We start from the raw sequence: 16,233 nt of genomic DNA, 5'->3' as shown, positions 1-16,233 counted from the left end.
CATCTCTAATAAATTCATTTATGTAAATTTATTCAAATTTGAAATATAATTAATTCTCCCCCCCCCCCGGCCCCTGACACAGTGTCAGATAGATGATGTGGCCCTCCTGCCAAAAAGTTTGGACACCCCTGCTCTAAATTAATATGAATTGAGGGCAAAACATTTCCTAAATAGTCAAGAACAAATGAGAAACATTTTCCATCTATTGCTGGCTTTCAGTGAATAGTCTTTTTTTCCTGCTTCTATCCACAAATGTTTTCTAAAATTTTTTACTGTCTTTGTCAGTTCTAGGTAGCCATTCACTAAGGTATGTTACTGTATGCTATTTTTGCTTCATTTAATTACTTTATTTTGGATAAGGCAGAGTATCAATATTTCTATAGCCTAATCAATCTTAAAATAGTTAGTGAAGAGGACTGCCATGGATTCTTTTGTATACATTCAGTCTTGCCAAGAAACTAAAGGAAAACCATTATGCTAAAAGCTATTAATGCATTAAGATAATAATTGATATTGGAAAGTCATGTTGCTATTCAAATGCCCCAACTTTGGCTTGTGACATGATCATTAATGTCCTATTTATTTTGCATTTTCTCTTGGGTAGCTATTAAATCACAAATAGGCCACAGATTGTGAAATAGGACGCATATGAAAAAGTTGTAAAAGGAATTAATTATCAAATGAACACAATGGCAATATTCCAATAAGGGGGATGGATCCCTAAACTGTGATGAAAGGAGAGGTTTCCTGAAAGAATCTGGATTTCCTGAAAAAAATTACTGTAAGGAAGATCCACAGGCTACCATGTGTGGAGAGGGAGTGTTTCCGCACCATTATGTGGTCCCAGATATTGTCACATATTGTGGATTGTCACATATTGTCTTTGGCCTACAGGCAGGGCTGGCCGCAGGAGCAGTGGGGCCCAATGCGGGGCATTCCCGTGTACCCCTCACTGTGCTCCCCCCCCACACCATACAGCCATAGTGGCAAGGATGTGATGATGTCACCGCCAGCTGCTTCCAGGAGGCCCATTTTGGGCCATTCAGAGGTGGGGATAGGCAGGAGGGCCCCACACAAAGCTGCTCTGCCCACCCTGCTAACTTACAGCCCATGGAGTGGGTCAGTGAGCAATCCACTCACCATGCTGGCACAGGACCCCCAAAGCGTGAGGCCCAATGTGAAGACATTGACCACATTGGCTTAAGGCTGGCCAACCCTGGGTACAGGGTGACGTAAACAAAAGGGGGGTTTGGGTTGGTTTTCGAACCCTAAAGCCCTCAAGGCCCCCTGCCCAGTAGTACTGCCACCACCCTGTACATGCCAGTGCCTCAGTCCAGGGACACTGAGACCCTCTAGGCTTAATTCTATCCCTTGCAGGCACTGAGCTCTTTCTCCAATTAAAGCCTCAGTCCTCAAGGTACTAGACCCCAATGAGCACTTGGTAGCTTGCTGAATGGCTAGGCAGGATTCTGAAACTTTGTCCCCAACAGACAATGAAACAACTCAGTAAAAGATATTTTAGTTTATTAAGTACATAAGGTTACACACTCTACAATAAGGCAGCAAATGCAAGAGGCATAAACATCTAGGAAACATATCAGCAATAAAATAATAAAGCTAGCTGGCTATCTCTGTTAACACCTATCTCTCACCTGGGTCAGTTACTCATGTAGATCTCTTAGCTCCAGTGCTACCTATGGGGCCAGGTGCCCATGATGGACAATGGAGCTCACACGCGTGTAGTATGTTTCACCCAAAACTCTGTCCAAGAAGGAACATGCATACACCCCCTGGGCACTCATCATTATACTTCTTATGCTAATAGTACTGAGGTGACGCCATACTTATTAGACTGTCCAATCAGAACCCTTGAGGAACAGAACCTTGTCGAAGTTGGCCTGGTTGCTAACCTCTCATAGTTCTTACCCCCCCCCAACTGGAGATCCACAGCTGCACTCAATCACCATTAAGGTGCCTCTCTGTCTGCTAAGGTGCTAAACATTCCAGTTAGTTGTAATTCTTGTTATCTGTCCATCCTGGCCAGCAAAGGAGAGACAACAAATCCTTTTGTTTATTTACTCACATTCCTGCAGCTCGGAACTGATAGCAACTTCTCAGTTACAGTGTCTTAGTTTGGTTCAGGCTTCACATGCCAACCTAGGCCTAACATGTACTTATTCATGACACAGGGGAGCAGAAATCATTGTATCAGATACTCACTGCTCCATTTTTTTTCCTTCCTGATCATTTAACAATTAGAATTTGGCTTCAGCAACACTTCTCTCTCCTTGAATGACTGGGGGAAATGCTGAAAGCTCAAACTATTCCAGGCAGTTCTCTGAACACTGCCACAATGGTTTCCTAGGGCCTTTTCCACTAGCCACTGAGCCAAACTAGAAAAATATATTCTGCCTTTGTCACGTTTCTTTCTAGGAGTCAATCCTCACAGTTCTGACTCCCCCTGATGTGGGCGTTTCAGTGTATCAAAAACTGTAGCGGCCCCCAACCCAGTTTTTATTTATAGATCTATCTTTTAAAAAATTTGGCCAGGCAAATTTTAAATAGTTTCTATTGGTACGTGAGTTATTATAATAAAATCAGTCTTTGTTTGCCTTGAGCCCTGAACTGTCTGGGCATCATAGACAAGGAATGTAGGAAGGGCAACAAAGATAGTTTTGTCTGATTATTAAAAATGCAAACATCTGAAACTTTTCCCTCTGTGCTTTATATGGGTGTTTTGATGAAGGCAGGATTAATTATATCGCCTTGCCAGGAGCTAATTCCAGGGAACTCTTTCCAAATCTCAGAATAACTCCTCAGGCTTTCTTCTACAGCTTGAATATTTCATTCTGTTCTCAGAATTGATGTGCAGCACTCTTTTGTGCACAGGTAGGAAGATAAAGTGAAGGGACACTCTCATCCTTATTCTACACCTGTGTCCTGAAGCATCTTAGATTGGCAATGAACCTGGGATTCATACAGAGCAGGGAATGGACTTTGGAAAAGCAAGTTGGCCCCCTGCCTCAGCAGAAAGAGCCTGACAGCTTTCACCTCAGGTTAACATCCCTCAGCTAGAATGGTATTGATTCAGTCCTCCTAAAATTATGGTATCAATAGGCCAAAGGTGTAGTCTAAATTGTCCAAACCCAGCCAGGGACTTACCCACCTGCTGATAATAGGCTGGCCTCTCTTTGATCCCATTGAAGGCCTGACCATGGAAGCAGACAATCCGTCCTTTCTTTGATCACGCCAATTGGCTGCTGTTCTGAAGCCTCTTTTAGAAGGATCCTGCACAGACAAACCAATCCCGAAATCTATGTCAAATGATAACCAAAGCTAGCAACATTTGGCCACATAAGTTCCTTTTGTCTGCCAATTATTCTGAAAGGGAATGGAAAAAAGGACTCAAGAAGAAAGAAAAGAAAAATCATAGCCAGTCAGCCCATGAGCAAAATCTCCTGAGCCCTGAACAAGCAGAAACTAGTGAAGTGAAGATCATGTTTAAACATGGGAGGATTGGGGAGTGACAGCTGCATCAGTAATGAACCAGAAAGAGTGTTTTCAGGCCAAGAATTGTGAGCCCTGTGTCCAAAGCACACCCTTTCTGCCCTGATTGGCTATCTAGATCAGGGGTGTCCAAAGTTTTTGGCTGGAGGTCCACATCAGCTCTCTGACAATGTGTCGGGGGGCTGGGGAAAAACAAATTAATTTACATTTAAAATTTGAATAAATTTACATAAGTTTACATAAATGAATATATTAAAGATGAACTTGCATGAATGAATGAAAGTCTTGCGATAGCTCAAGGCCTAAAAAAGACCTTGCACAAAGCAAGGTTGGCCTTTCCTTTGCTGCCACTACTGCATCACAGATGTGAAACAGCAAGCAGTGGAGATAGCCTTCACCCCACAGCTCACGCGAGAAGTCAAACAGTTGCCCTCATGCTGAGATCAGTTGCGTCAGGCCAGAGCAGGCTCCAACAAATCTCTGGAGAGCCAGAGGCTCATTGAAGACTGGGGGCTCCCTGAGGGCCGCATTGAGAGACCTCAAGGTCCGCAAGTGGCCCCCAGCTGGGATTTGGGCACCCCTGATCTAGATGACAGGTATGACGCAGCCTGGGGTGTATGGGGAGTTCAGGGAGGGGTAGCACCTCTGGCGTAGGGGCATGTCGTGTCCTTTCTGGGCAACTCATCCACCTTTGGTCCCCACCTGTCACTCTGCTCTCACCTGTGGCTCCCAGTAGCTGTAGCATGTGCAGCGGCCACACCCCGGCAACAGCTTTGACAGGTTGGCCAAACCAGGTTGAGGACAGCCGTCCGGTCATTGACCTTCGTTGAGTTAGGGATTTGTCTATCCCGAGCATGTGAAGGCAGACTCCGGCAGATAGAGCGAATGAGTCCTACTAGAATAGGACCAACGGTCATGAAGGCGGTTTCTGCAAGCGACGTGGTACGCTAAGAGCATGGCAAGATACGAAGGCGCCCTGTTCAACCACTGCGCCCAGCCCATCTCCAACTGTCTCGACTTTTGTGCTGCCATTGGAGTAAGATGGAATCTGGGAAGAGAGAGTGAGGCTGACTATGTGCACATCTCCCTCACTGTAATCCAGTTCACGCACAAGTCTTGACATCCCCCTCCCCAACTAACCCGTGAGATGTCAAGGTCTTCTTCGAAAACGATGGACGAACATCATCATGACGCAGCCAATCAGAATATGAATCTTCCTTCTGTCTCAGAGCGCTCCCCTGTGCCCCCCTTCCACTATCACCAGGAGCAAACTGGCTTTCCCAGCAGCACAGAAAGCAATTGAAAGAGGTCCATGCCTGCTAGACTACAGTTTCCCTGTATTCATCTCTGAACATCTCTATCAACTAGTGACTCCTACAATCTGCAAGAGAAAAGACTGCCTATTCACTGACCTTTCTGGGCCTGCTCACAGCAGTAGTGGTTAGCTGTTCCTGCACCCTGGGGCTTCTCAGACCAAGATTTTGAACAAAACAAAACAACTGCATCCTTAATAAATGAAATATGTAGAATTCTGAAGCTTTAAATACTATTAAAAAAGTATTTAAATTCATTTGCTTTGGATCAGTGCTTCCCAAACAATGAGGTAGATTGAGCCTCCAGGGCCTGGAGTAACACAGAACATTGCCCATGCCAGTAAAAACTGTTCTTGCCCATGAGAAACGTGTATTCACTAGAAGTGGAAACAGCACATCAAGGCACCTTCATGCCGTAAGCCAGTGATTTTCAATCTGTTTTCATCACACAGCACACTGAGAAGGCACTAAAATTGTCAAGGCCCACCATAAGTGTTTTGACAGCTGACAAGGCACATCGCACTGCCAGTGGGGGGGAGTTCACATCCCCCAATGGCCCTACAAATAAATGACCCTCCTTCACACTGCCACGGCACAGCTGCAAACCATTCATGGTCCACCAGTGTGCCACAGCATAGTGGTTAAAAATCACTGCCTAAAGCAATGCAATACTGAAGGGTCCATGGGTCTGTGGCCCACCAGTGGGTCACGACCCAATTTTTGTTGGTTTGCGAAACTGACAGTGTAGATTCGGCTATGTGCATTGAGGGTTAAAAACTTGTGGGAAAATCTGCTGCTGCCAAGTTACCATCATAGGCGTGAGAAGCCATGGAGGCATGAGAAGCAGGTAATGTGAAAGGGTCCTGATGTGAAAAACTTTGAACCACTGCAGTAGTTGTTACTTTTGTGTGCTGCTCTGATAGTCCTTGTGGGGTCTGGAGGGTGGTATAAGAAAGACTTGATAAATAAATAAATAAGCCCCAGCGTCAATGTTTCTGGACTGAGCTATGGAAGCAACAACCTAATGGACAGGATCGTCTATTGTACAGTGCTTATTTTTAAATAGGTGGGAAATATTTGAAGTGTGCATTTTAGAACGTCTGCTTAGCTTGCTTAAATATCTTTCAATAATTGATGGACAGTCCGAGTTAAAATATATTGATGATGTGTTCGGGGAAGCTAGCTTTACACATACCTTTCAAAGAGCTTTCCAGAGTCTCACTTTGGATTGCTTGATTAACTTCCAAAGAGAGAACACCACTCTCCTTTTGGATGGCTTGACCGTGACAGCAATTGTTTTTCTCAAGTGATTGCTGAGAGGTTTATTTGGTTGGGCTTCTATTTCTAAAAGAAACAAAAAGTGACTCATACTAACTTTATTTAGTCAAAGCATAATTGCTACAATACATTCCACACTTCATATTCTTACAGCCCCAATCCTATCTGTGCAGCATGCTGGTGGATCCTGAGGTCCATCCACATATTGTGAGGTCCACAATGATGGTTTGTGGTAAACAGTAGGCCATGCACTCTGACAGCAGTGCCGTGCGGACCAGCCATTGGGACAGTTGTGGTGGCAGTGGGGGATGCAGTGGGGGCGAATCAATGTGGGCTGGGTGGATCGGGGTGCAACGGGGTAGATCTTGGCAACAGCAGGAACGACGGGATCCAGAACCTATGTCCTGGGCATGACATGACATGCCCCATGCAGCCTAACAGATCTGGGCCGCTGTGAGATACAGGAAGCTGGACTAGATGGGCCTGTGGTCTGATCCAGTGGGGCTGTTCTTATGTTCTTATGAAGGAACTTGCATAGAACTGAGTAGGCCCATAGGGGACCAGCTGGACAAGTAAATAAATTATTTAGCCAGCCTGGTGCCCAATCACCCCATGGGATTCAGAGGATGCATCAGCGGTAAATACATAAACTAGTTACAGTTGCCCAGAACTGAAGAAAAGAAGGACAGCACCCTCTGGCACGTTATTGACCAGAGGATTAAGAGCTGCTGGAATCTTCATTACAGTTTATACAGTAGTATCTCCAATTAACAATGTTTCCTTTAGCAATGATTTGTTCCAACATGATTGGCAGCTATTCTGGCCTATGAGAGTAGTGCATAGGGCCATTTAGCACTGGTTTTATGCTTCAGAGACATACTGTGCTGTAATTGAACTCCTGCAGCTCTGTTGTACGCAGCACTCAACTTTCTGGATCAGAACCCCACTTATGGGAAGTAAGAACATAAGAACAGCCCCACTGGATCAGGCCATAGGCCCATCTAATCCAGCTTCCTGTATCTCACAGTGTATCCCACCAAATGCAGTATTAAGCTAATGTTTTACAGAAGATGTTGGTTCAAGGAGGAATTTGAAGGCATACAGGTTATGTGAGGCAGTTCCAGACATAAGGGGCAGAAAGAGAGTTGGGATAGAGCTATCTGAACAGGAGGTTTTAGGGAGACTGATCCTCATGATTTGTGATAATCCTTGTGAAGAAATGCTTCAGTGGTTACCAAATTCTGGGTCGGGACCCACTGGCGGGTCGCAACCTGATTTTTGGTGGGTTGCCAAAGGGTGATGGAAAGATCAGATAACTAATTGCCTCAAGCCCTGAGACTATTCAAAAACCAGATAGTGTATCTGCTCATTACCCTGCAAAGAGCTCAGCTCCTGCAGTTTGCAAGCATGTGCAGATGCAGGGAGAAAAATGTTTGAAGGTTTTTTATTCCAGTTACTTGGTCATGTCGTGAGAATGGATGATGGCCGGATCCCAAAGGATCTCCTCTATGGAGAACTCGTGCAAGGAAAGCGCCCTACAGGTAGACCACAGCTGCGATACAAGGACATCTGCAAGAGGGATCTGAAGGCCTTAGGGATGGACCTCAACAAGTGGGAAACCCTGGCCTCTGAGCGGCCCGCTTGGAGGCAGGCTGTGCAGCATGGCCTTTCCCAGTTTGAAGAGACACTTTGCCAACAGTCTGAGGCTAAGCGGCAAAGAAGGAAGGCCCATAGCCAGGGAGACAGACCAGGGACAGACTGCACTTGCTCCCGGTGTGGAAGGGATTGTCACTCCCGGATTGGCCTTTTCAGCCACACTAGACGCTGTGCCAGAACCACCTTTCAGAGCGCGATACCATAGTCTTTCGAGACTGAAGGTTGCCAATACATTATTATTACTTATAAATAATTTTTCTTTCTTTCTAGATCTCCTTTTTTAAAAATCCAGTAAACCTAGGTGGATCCTGATACAGCGTCATTTTAAAAAGTGGGTCCCAGTGCTTAAAAATTTGGGAACCACTGGCTTACATTATTCTGGGCTGAACATACAGCCAATTCACATCACTGTGCTATAGCTAGCCAGCATGGCATGGTGGTTAGCATGCCAGACTAGGGCTGGGAAAACTCACCTTCAAAATCTCTCTTACAGCCCAATCCTCCTGAGCTAGTTACAACAGAGCTATACTATCATAACAGGCCATACAGCAGTACGCAGAGTAAGCCATTTTGGAGCCCTTTATAAATGGCTGCAGCAATCTGCTACTGCAGCTGGCAACCTGCTCCAGAGCAGGTTAGCCAGTGTAGGGGGCAGATCATGGGGAGGGAGGAACCAGGCATCCTGGAGTAGGAACTGGGGGCAGAGAGGGGAAGTGAAGGATGGTTTCAGCAGCAGTTGCCCACACTGGATCTTATCCAATCTTTCAAAAACCTCTCTTTTGAAATGGCCACCACTTTTCCCTCCTTAGAAATAACTACCAAAATAGGTGGTGTACTTTGGAGACTCAAAGGCATGAGGGTAAGTAAAATATATATTTTACTCCTCTCCCAGTTGCTTTTGAATCCGTTCCCCCCACCACTACCACCATCATATGATGCTGTGTGTGTCTTTTGCTGCATCAGCACTGGTGCCAGGGAATAGAATAGGGCCCAATCCTATCCAACTTTCCAGCACCGGAGCAGCGACAATGCAGCCCTGACATAAGGGAACAAATGTTTCAGGAGGCCATTCTTTGAGGAGGCCTCTGCCTCCTCACAACAGGATGTAGTGCACACCCCATTGGCATGGCTGCACTGGCACTGGAAAATTGGATAGGATTGGGCCCTCAGTCCCAACCTCATTTGGTTGACCTTGGGCCAATCCTTGCTATTTCTCAGTCAATTTACTGCAAAAGATTTTATGAACATAATGTGCCTCAAGAATTGTGTTTATTTTCTTGAGTTCCTTGGAGGAAGAGTGGGATAAAAATAGTAAATTGTGTGATCCCAAGTTCTATTAAGAGAATCTGAGAAAAGTTTCTCTTAACACTATTTACCATTCTATTAAAGTGCTGTCATTGTCCCTTGAGTCATCTTTTCTCCTAACTAAAATAGCCAAAATTCTGTTGGCTCCTGGTAGGGAAAATGCATCAGCCCTTTACTCAGTTTTATTGCCCTTTGTTGTAGACTTTGCAGCTTGATACTATGCTATTAGTGGTGGGGCAACAAGAAAATGTACCCAGTACGTCAAAATATGGCTGCACCAGAGATTTACAATATAAAGATTTCCGTTATAAATCTTTGGTGCAGCCATGTTTTGGAATACCATATAAATTAAATAAAATGACACAGTGATACTTCTGTTCCCTTTTCTAATAAATCCCAGACAGTGAGTTGGTCTTTTTCACTACTGCAGCAGCACATTAAGGACCATAGTAAACCCAGATTGGGGTGATAAGAACATAAGAAGAGCTCCACTGGATGAGGCCAAACGCTCCTCTAGTCCGGCTTCCTGTATCTTCAGTGGCCCACCAGATGCCTCAGGGAGTACACAAGACAACAAGAGACCTGCATCCTGTTGCCACTCCTGTGCACTTGGCCTTCAGTGGTAGCCTATTTCTAAAACTAGGAGGTTGCACATAAGACCATAAGAAGAGCCCTGCTGGATCAGGCCAAAGGACCATCTAGTCCAGCATCCTGTATCTCACAGTGGCCACCAAATGCCCCAGGGAGCACACAAGACAACAGGCACAACCTGTGGCCTGGTGCCCTCCCCTGCATCTGGCAATCAGCGGCAGCCTGCCTCTAAAACCAAGAACTTTACCCATCACAGCTTGTAACCTGTGAAAGACGTTTCTTCTAGAAATCTATCCAATCCACTTTTAAAGGTATCTAACCCAGACGCCATCACAACATCCTGTGGCAAGGAGTTCCACAGACTAAATACATGCTGGGTAAAGAAATGTTTTCTTTTCTTTAGGATACCACACTGAGGCAGGTCACAGGCTTGGGGCATAATGGCTCCTGTATGCAGTCATGACCAACTTCCTTGTTTTTGTTGTGAAACTGGAAGTGGGTAGCGATAGCTTCAGGTGTGAGTTCTGAGGTGTGAGGAAGCCTGCAAAGGGAGGTTTGAGCTCCCTGTACCCTCCAGAGGGCCATAGTAAGGGCCCCTGTTATGTGGAAAAAAACAATTTTAACACTGTGATCACAAAAGTGCCATTGTCAGTATCGCCACACCCCCTTAAGAGGATAGTGACCATTTTTCACTGTGGCTGTGGCGTCGTGACTATTTTCTTAGGCTATTTTCAGGCCTATGTTTGCCTCAGCCATGCTCATGACCATTGGGGTGACAGTGCCCCATCTCAAATGTCCATGACATCCTGACTTGTTGCCAGCACTGCTGATTCACATGCACACATGTCAAGCACGTGCACTTACACATAAACAAGAAAGATTCCAGAAAGATTCACAATCTAGAAAACAATTGCAAAAAAAAAATAAAAAAAAATCAGTTAGTGCAAAAAAAGGATGAATTACATTCAAATTCCAATATACGTGGTAAGAAAGACCAAGAATTGCTAGTTAAACAGCATGGAAAAAAAAGATCTGTTGTGAGTCTGCTATCTGAAATGTTGAGAAAGAAAAAAGCTGAGAAAGTTTCTGATAAGGAAGCAAGAGCCGAAGGGGTGGGAGGAGAAGGAGATGTCAAATACAAAAGGGCAGGAGTTTTTAAAAATGGTAATTATTTTACATTCTGATTATATATTAAACCAATCCCCGTCTAATCCAAACTCATTTCACATGTGTGCAGAGAAAGTAACCTTAACTTGGTGGATGACAGTGTTTTGCTTAGATAACAAGGATATGCAGATAGGAAACAGGCACAATGAATCAATTAAAGTGAGGTTCTTTTGATGTTTTGGGACCCGATGACCACGATGTGTCTTATAGGGATGAAAATGCTGTATTTCTGCCCAGCGCTCATATCTGTGACCTTCACCTGCTTGCTACAAGAATCCCTCTGTGCGGTGAGTGTAGGAAACAAGGGCCAAGAGGAATGGCATGAAGTTCAATTAACAGGTGAAACACTGCTCAGGAGTTCTGAAAACGCTTATAATTTTTTTTTTCGCCTCCACGTATGCAGGAGCAAATGAGTTCCTGCAGCCTCAGCTCTAGCAGTTTCTTATGCACAAACAAATTATGCATGAGTTTGCCCAGGGGACTACTCAGCTACTCAACAGTAATGGGTAATTGCCCTAGCAAACTTATACCTCATATCACTCATACACACCAACACTTATGCCGAGAAGCAAAAGGCACGAAGAACAAATTTCAGTATAAAACACATCATTATTATTATTAGCAGGAAAAAGACACTGTTTTATTTAACTCTTTGCAAGCTAAAAATGAGAGAAAATCATTGCCTGGGTTTCTCCTGGGTTTCTCTGCATTGCGTTTTGGCCCTACCATTTTTTTTTTCCCTTCAGACTTATACATTGTATTCTTTCTGACTGGGAAAAACATACCCCTTACCAAAATTCATTAGTTGTAGTGGCAGCTTTTAAAATCAGACAAAAACATATATAAGGTGCTATTCTGTACTGAAGAACATCTAATCCAAACTCAGTTGTAATTGAGTTTCTTTCTGCCCCAGTTTCATAATTTTCTTGGCCACAAGGATGGTTTTTGCTTTGTTTGCTTGTTTGTCCTGACCTTTGGTTTTAAGCAAATAAATTGGAACTGAACTGAATTCTTTGTGACAACTTACACACTTTTTGTGTTATACATACTGGCAATCCCCTGTGGGGCAAGGCAGATAGAAAATGTCACCCATATTTTCTGTCAAGCCATTGTGCATAGGTCTTCCAAAGGCCAGTGTGTTTAGATTTGGTGTGGAAGCCAGACTATGTGAGGGAAGTTGTTCTTTACTTCAAATATATTCTACTGAGGCACAGTTGGTATGACTGCTGGCCCAAACCTATTCCCCTCCTCTGCCAGCATAACTGTGTTGCTCCGGCAGAAGTGTGAGCTACAGGCCCACTGACAGGGAGACCAGAGTGGCCTCCCATGCTCCGCCCGACCCACAAAGGCCTGGCAGAGCAGATAAACCCACACAGGAGGTTGGAGGGAGGTGGGAGGGGGTTGACTGGAGTGGGGTGGGCGGACAGCATGGTGGCAGGCCAGGGAGCACACACCAAATGCTGACCCCCTTCCTGACCTGCCTTCTTGGGTCAATGTGCACTTGCAGCAGCTGTTGAGCTGGCACAGGGCTGAGCGGTCATAGTGGCTGCTGGAGCTTACCCCAGCAGCTGAAAATCCCTCATATCTTGGACCCTTCAAAAATCTGAAACACAAGTCAAAACACAATATTTAATCTCAGATAGGACAGAATGGAATAAGAAAAAGTACCAAGATGCAGAAAAGATAAGGAACAGGAAGCCCCAAGTAAAAGAGGCTGAAAGAAAAGTGGAGGGCAGGCGGTGAACTGAGAAGAAGGTTGACAGGGAATGGCATTTATAGAAAAAGGCAATAGGAAACTGAGGCATAATCAAAGGGGGAAATCCTCACAATTTTTAAAATCAGCAGGGGCTCTGAGCTATGAGAGGAAAGAGGTAGGTGGAAATCTAAGGAGACTGGAAATGAGACAAGATGGTTGTAATATTTGGTGCTGCAAACTGCCTGACAGTGCTGCAAGAGACTGACAGGTGCAATGAAAAAGCTTTACTTAACAGGGTGCATCTCTTAATACAACAGAACTAAAAATGTCTGCTGCTCTAAGTTTTAATGCCCTGCTGCTGTTTCCCAGAATTACTTTCCTCTATGAACCTACTGCCAAATTTCTTGGCATCTCACTATCATCACAAGGGTGGCTAAAGGAAGTGAGGCAGAGCAGGCAGTGGAATTGAAGGAAGGAGCCAAAGACAAAGTAAAACAAATTGCAAGAGGCCTACAAATAGGTGGTATTATGTGCTCCCTAGAAGAAGGAAGTGGCCAGACAAAAGAGGCAGTGACAAAGGCAAGGACTTCTAGGTCCAAGGACTAGCCCCTGATAGGGAAATTGAGCATGTTCTAACTTCTACTGCCACTGCAGCATTTGTGATATGACAACCTTAATAATACAATAAGGGCCATGGCAGAGTGATTGTATTTCACATATTGATGTGAATGAACCAGCTAGCTCTTTTGGCTATGGACTTCTAGTACTTGAAAGTCTGTAGCCAAAAGAAGTGGCTGGTTAGGTAACAATAATATATATATACTAGGGCAGTGTTCTTCATCTCGTAGTTAAGGGAACATGCAAGGTTCTGTGGTGGAGTAGTTTGCAGGCTTGGGATTCCAGGTATTGTCCATCCATATCTCTTGAAGGAAGACATACAGTTGGCCTAGAAAGACCTTTTACTTGGGGTCAACTATGCATGATGCTAAAGTTTAGTGGTGCTTCTACCTTTCTTTTTAAAAAATATATCAGCAACAGTGGCACCCTATCCAGATCAGGACTGCAGTGTGTGGTTATGTGTGTGTTTGTGGGGGGGGGGGTAACTCTTTCTCCCCCCACTTTTTTTTTTAAGGATTTCTATCCTAGCTTCCCCCCCTAAAATATAGGGCTGTCAAGGTAACTTACAATAAAAAGCAATTAACAGTAAACATTTCCTGATCAAAATTGCCTCCTGTGACGGCCATTTGCTTTGGGAGGGAAGCGGGTAGTGAGCTAACAGCAGCTTCCTCTTCTGAGCCACATAGCTACTTCAGGGTGATTTATCAGAGAACCACAGTGCAGGGGAGGAAGTTAAACCCCTTTCCCTGCCGGTGGACACTGTTGTCTTATGTTTGATGTTGTTTTATGAAGACGGAAGCATAGTGATGCTTTTAGTATCAGTGTTTTTTGTCCCTGAACTGCCTGCACTAGCCACTGTGACCTCAGCATGGATGGTTGTGGGCTGGAGAATAAATAGGACTTCTACAGTATAACACAGCACCTTGATGAAAGAGAGTGTGTTTGTTTGTATGCATGCATGCACGTATCTCCACTGCAGAAGATGTCCTGTATCAGGATTTAGAAAGAATGCTGACTGAATACTCAAGAGAGATTCCCAATACAGAAAACAATTCAAAGAACTCAGGATCAAGAGAAACCTCAGACCTGGTCACTGCTATCCGTACAACTAGTTGTATAGGAAGACAGACAGACTCATGAAGCAAATCTTCTTCTTTCCTCTAAGGCTTCGACTCAGTGGTTTTAGAAACATTTGTGGGACTATGCTTATTGATTCTTCAGGATTTGGAAATCTAGTGTCAACAGTCTGCTGAAAAGAGTTAACAGATTAGGGCAGCCTTGTAAATAAAAAGTGGAAATCGTTCACCAGGTGAATCATAGTCTCAAGATCATCCCAGACAACAAAGAACCCAATTCCCACATTCCATTTTGATGTGGTACCTTGTGCGGTGCTGTAGTTGAAGTGTTGTGCTCGCATTATAGAAACCCAGATTCAAGTTTAGTTCTCCCTTGCCAATCTATTTAGAAACGGGTTGTATGTACACTCAAACACATCCGGATAAGCATGCTTCATAATGGGAGATGATGTTTTGCTGTTGGGAGTTGAAATGAATGATCTTCCAGTCTTCTCCTGCTTTGCTATTCATTTATTCTGAGCTTGCTTTTCATATGCAGTAAAAACAACTTAATCTTATTTGCAGTTTTATTTTAAAAGTCGAGAAATAATTGTTCAAAGAGGCAGATTTTGCATCTCCTTTATATCTTCAACAGAAAAAGGAAATAAAGGTTATTGAGACATCTATTCCCCTTAATAGTGATTCTCCAGCTCTGTTTCTTAATGTAGAAAAAAGCACCTTTATATAAATATCATCTCTGTTATCTGGGAAATACAGTGACTCATATTCACATTTCAAGAGTAGGTTAAGCGAATAGAGATCTAGCGTGCTGAAGGCACATTTGTCAAAAAGAAAATTAGGACATTCATTTTATTTTCTACGGAGAAGCCGGGGAAAAAGTCCAGAAACAGCATAAGCATTGCTAAGCTACGCTGTACTTGTGGTGTGATTTTTCTTGCTTGACTGCCCTCTGCTGGAATTGCTGAATTATACAAGACAGTCACAAGTTGCGCCTATCAGGCAATAAGCAGTACAGGCAAGTTATTTTGTGGCAGTTGTCTTTACTAATATTGTCTAAAATTGCATATATTGGCCTGGACCCAAGAGATAAACAATGGCTTGGCGTTCATTTAACAAACTCCCAAATAGTCACCATTTGTATTACCTAAAGAAAAGCAGTGATCGAATAATGGGTAAAAACAATAGATATGACTGAAAAACAATTGTCATTCAACAAGAATCGTTATTCACTTATCTTTTTGTTATGTCTTCTAGTAAATATAACAAGAAGTGGGGCACTCGAAAGGCTGCCAAGTATATTTAATTAATTTTTATATAGACGAGTCATGGGAACAATTTTCTTCCTGGCAACAGTTGTTTTTTTAAAAATACACTTTTTACCAGTTTTCCACACATGGGATAGCTACTAAAGTATACAGGCGTGCCCCGTATCTGCAGGAGTTCTGTTCCGGAACTCCCCGCAGATACCTGAATCCACGGATACGAGGGCATGCCTCCAGAGGGTCCTTTGAGCCTTAGTGGCGGAAAAAAGTCACTCCCAGTTTTTCCGTAAAACCGGAAGTGACTTTTTAATGCCTTATAAGTATTAGCAGGCCTGGCATCAAAAAAATTATTTTCTTTTTGTAAATTTGATTGATTAATACTTCAGTCCATTGACTCTTTCCTAGAAGTAAATCCCATCAAACACAATGGGTCTTACCTCTGGATAGACATACGTAGGCTTGCGCCGTTAGAATAAATATATGAAAAGTAGCAGAATTTCTTGAGATTGCACAAGTAGAGCTCAAACTCAGAATGCATCCAGGATATGTCAAGAAAGGAAAGACTATATAAATAAAAGCAGTTCTACATGCTCTTAAGTTGTCACACATCACTTGTTCTCTGTGTCTCCTCAGTGGCACTAGCACATTTACATACACTGTCATTGAATTTCAAATTGCACCTCAAATCAATGCCATTTTGAAATTGCTTTTCAACTCACTGCTATATTCTTTTCTTTTTTCAAAAAAAAAATGCTCTTTTTGTG

Source organism: Tiliqua scincoides, chromosome 2, assembly GCF_035046505.1.
Source record: "Tiliqua scincoides isolate rTilSci1 chromosome 2, rTilSci1.hap2, whole genome shotgun sequence".
Taxonomy (NCBI): Eukaryota; Metazoa; Chordata; class Lepidosauria; order Squamata; family Scincidae; genus Tiliqua; species Tiliqua scincoides.
This window is presented reverse-complemented; position numbering follows the sequence as displayed.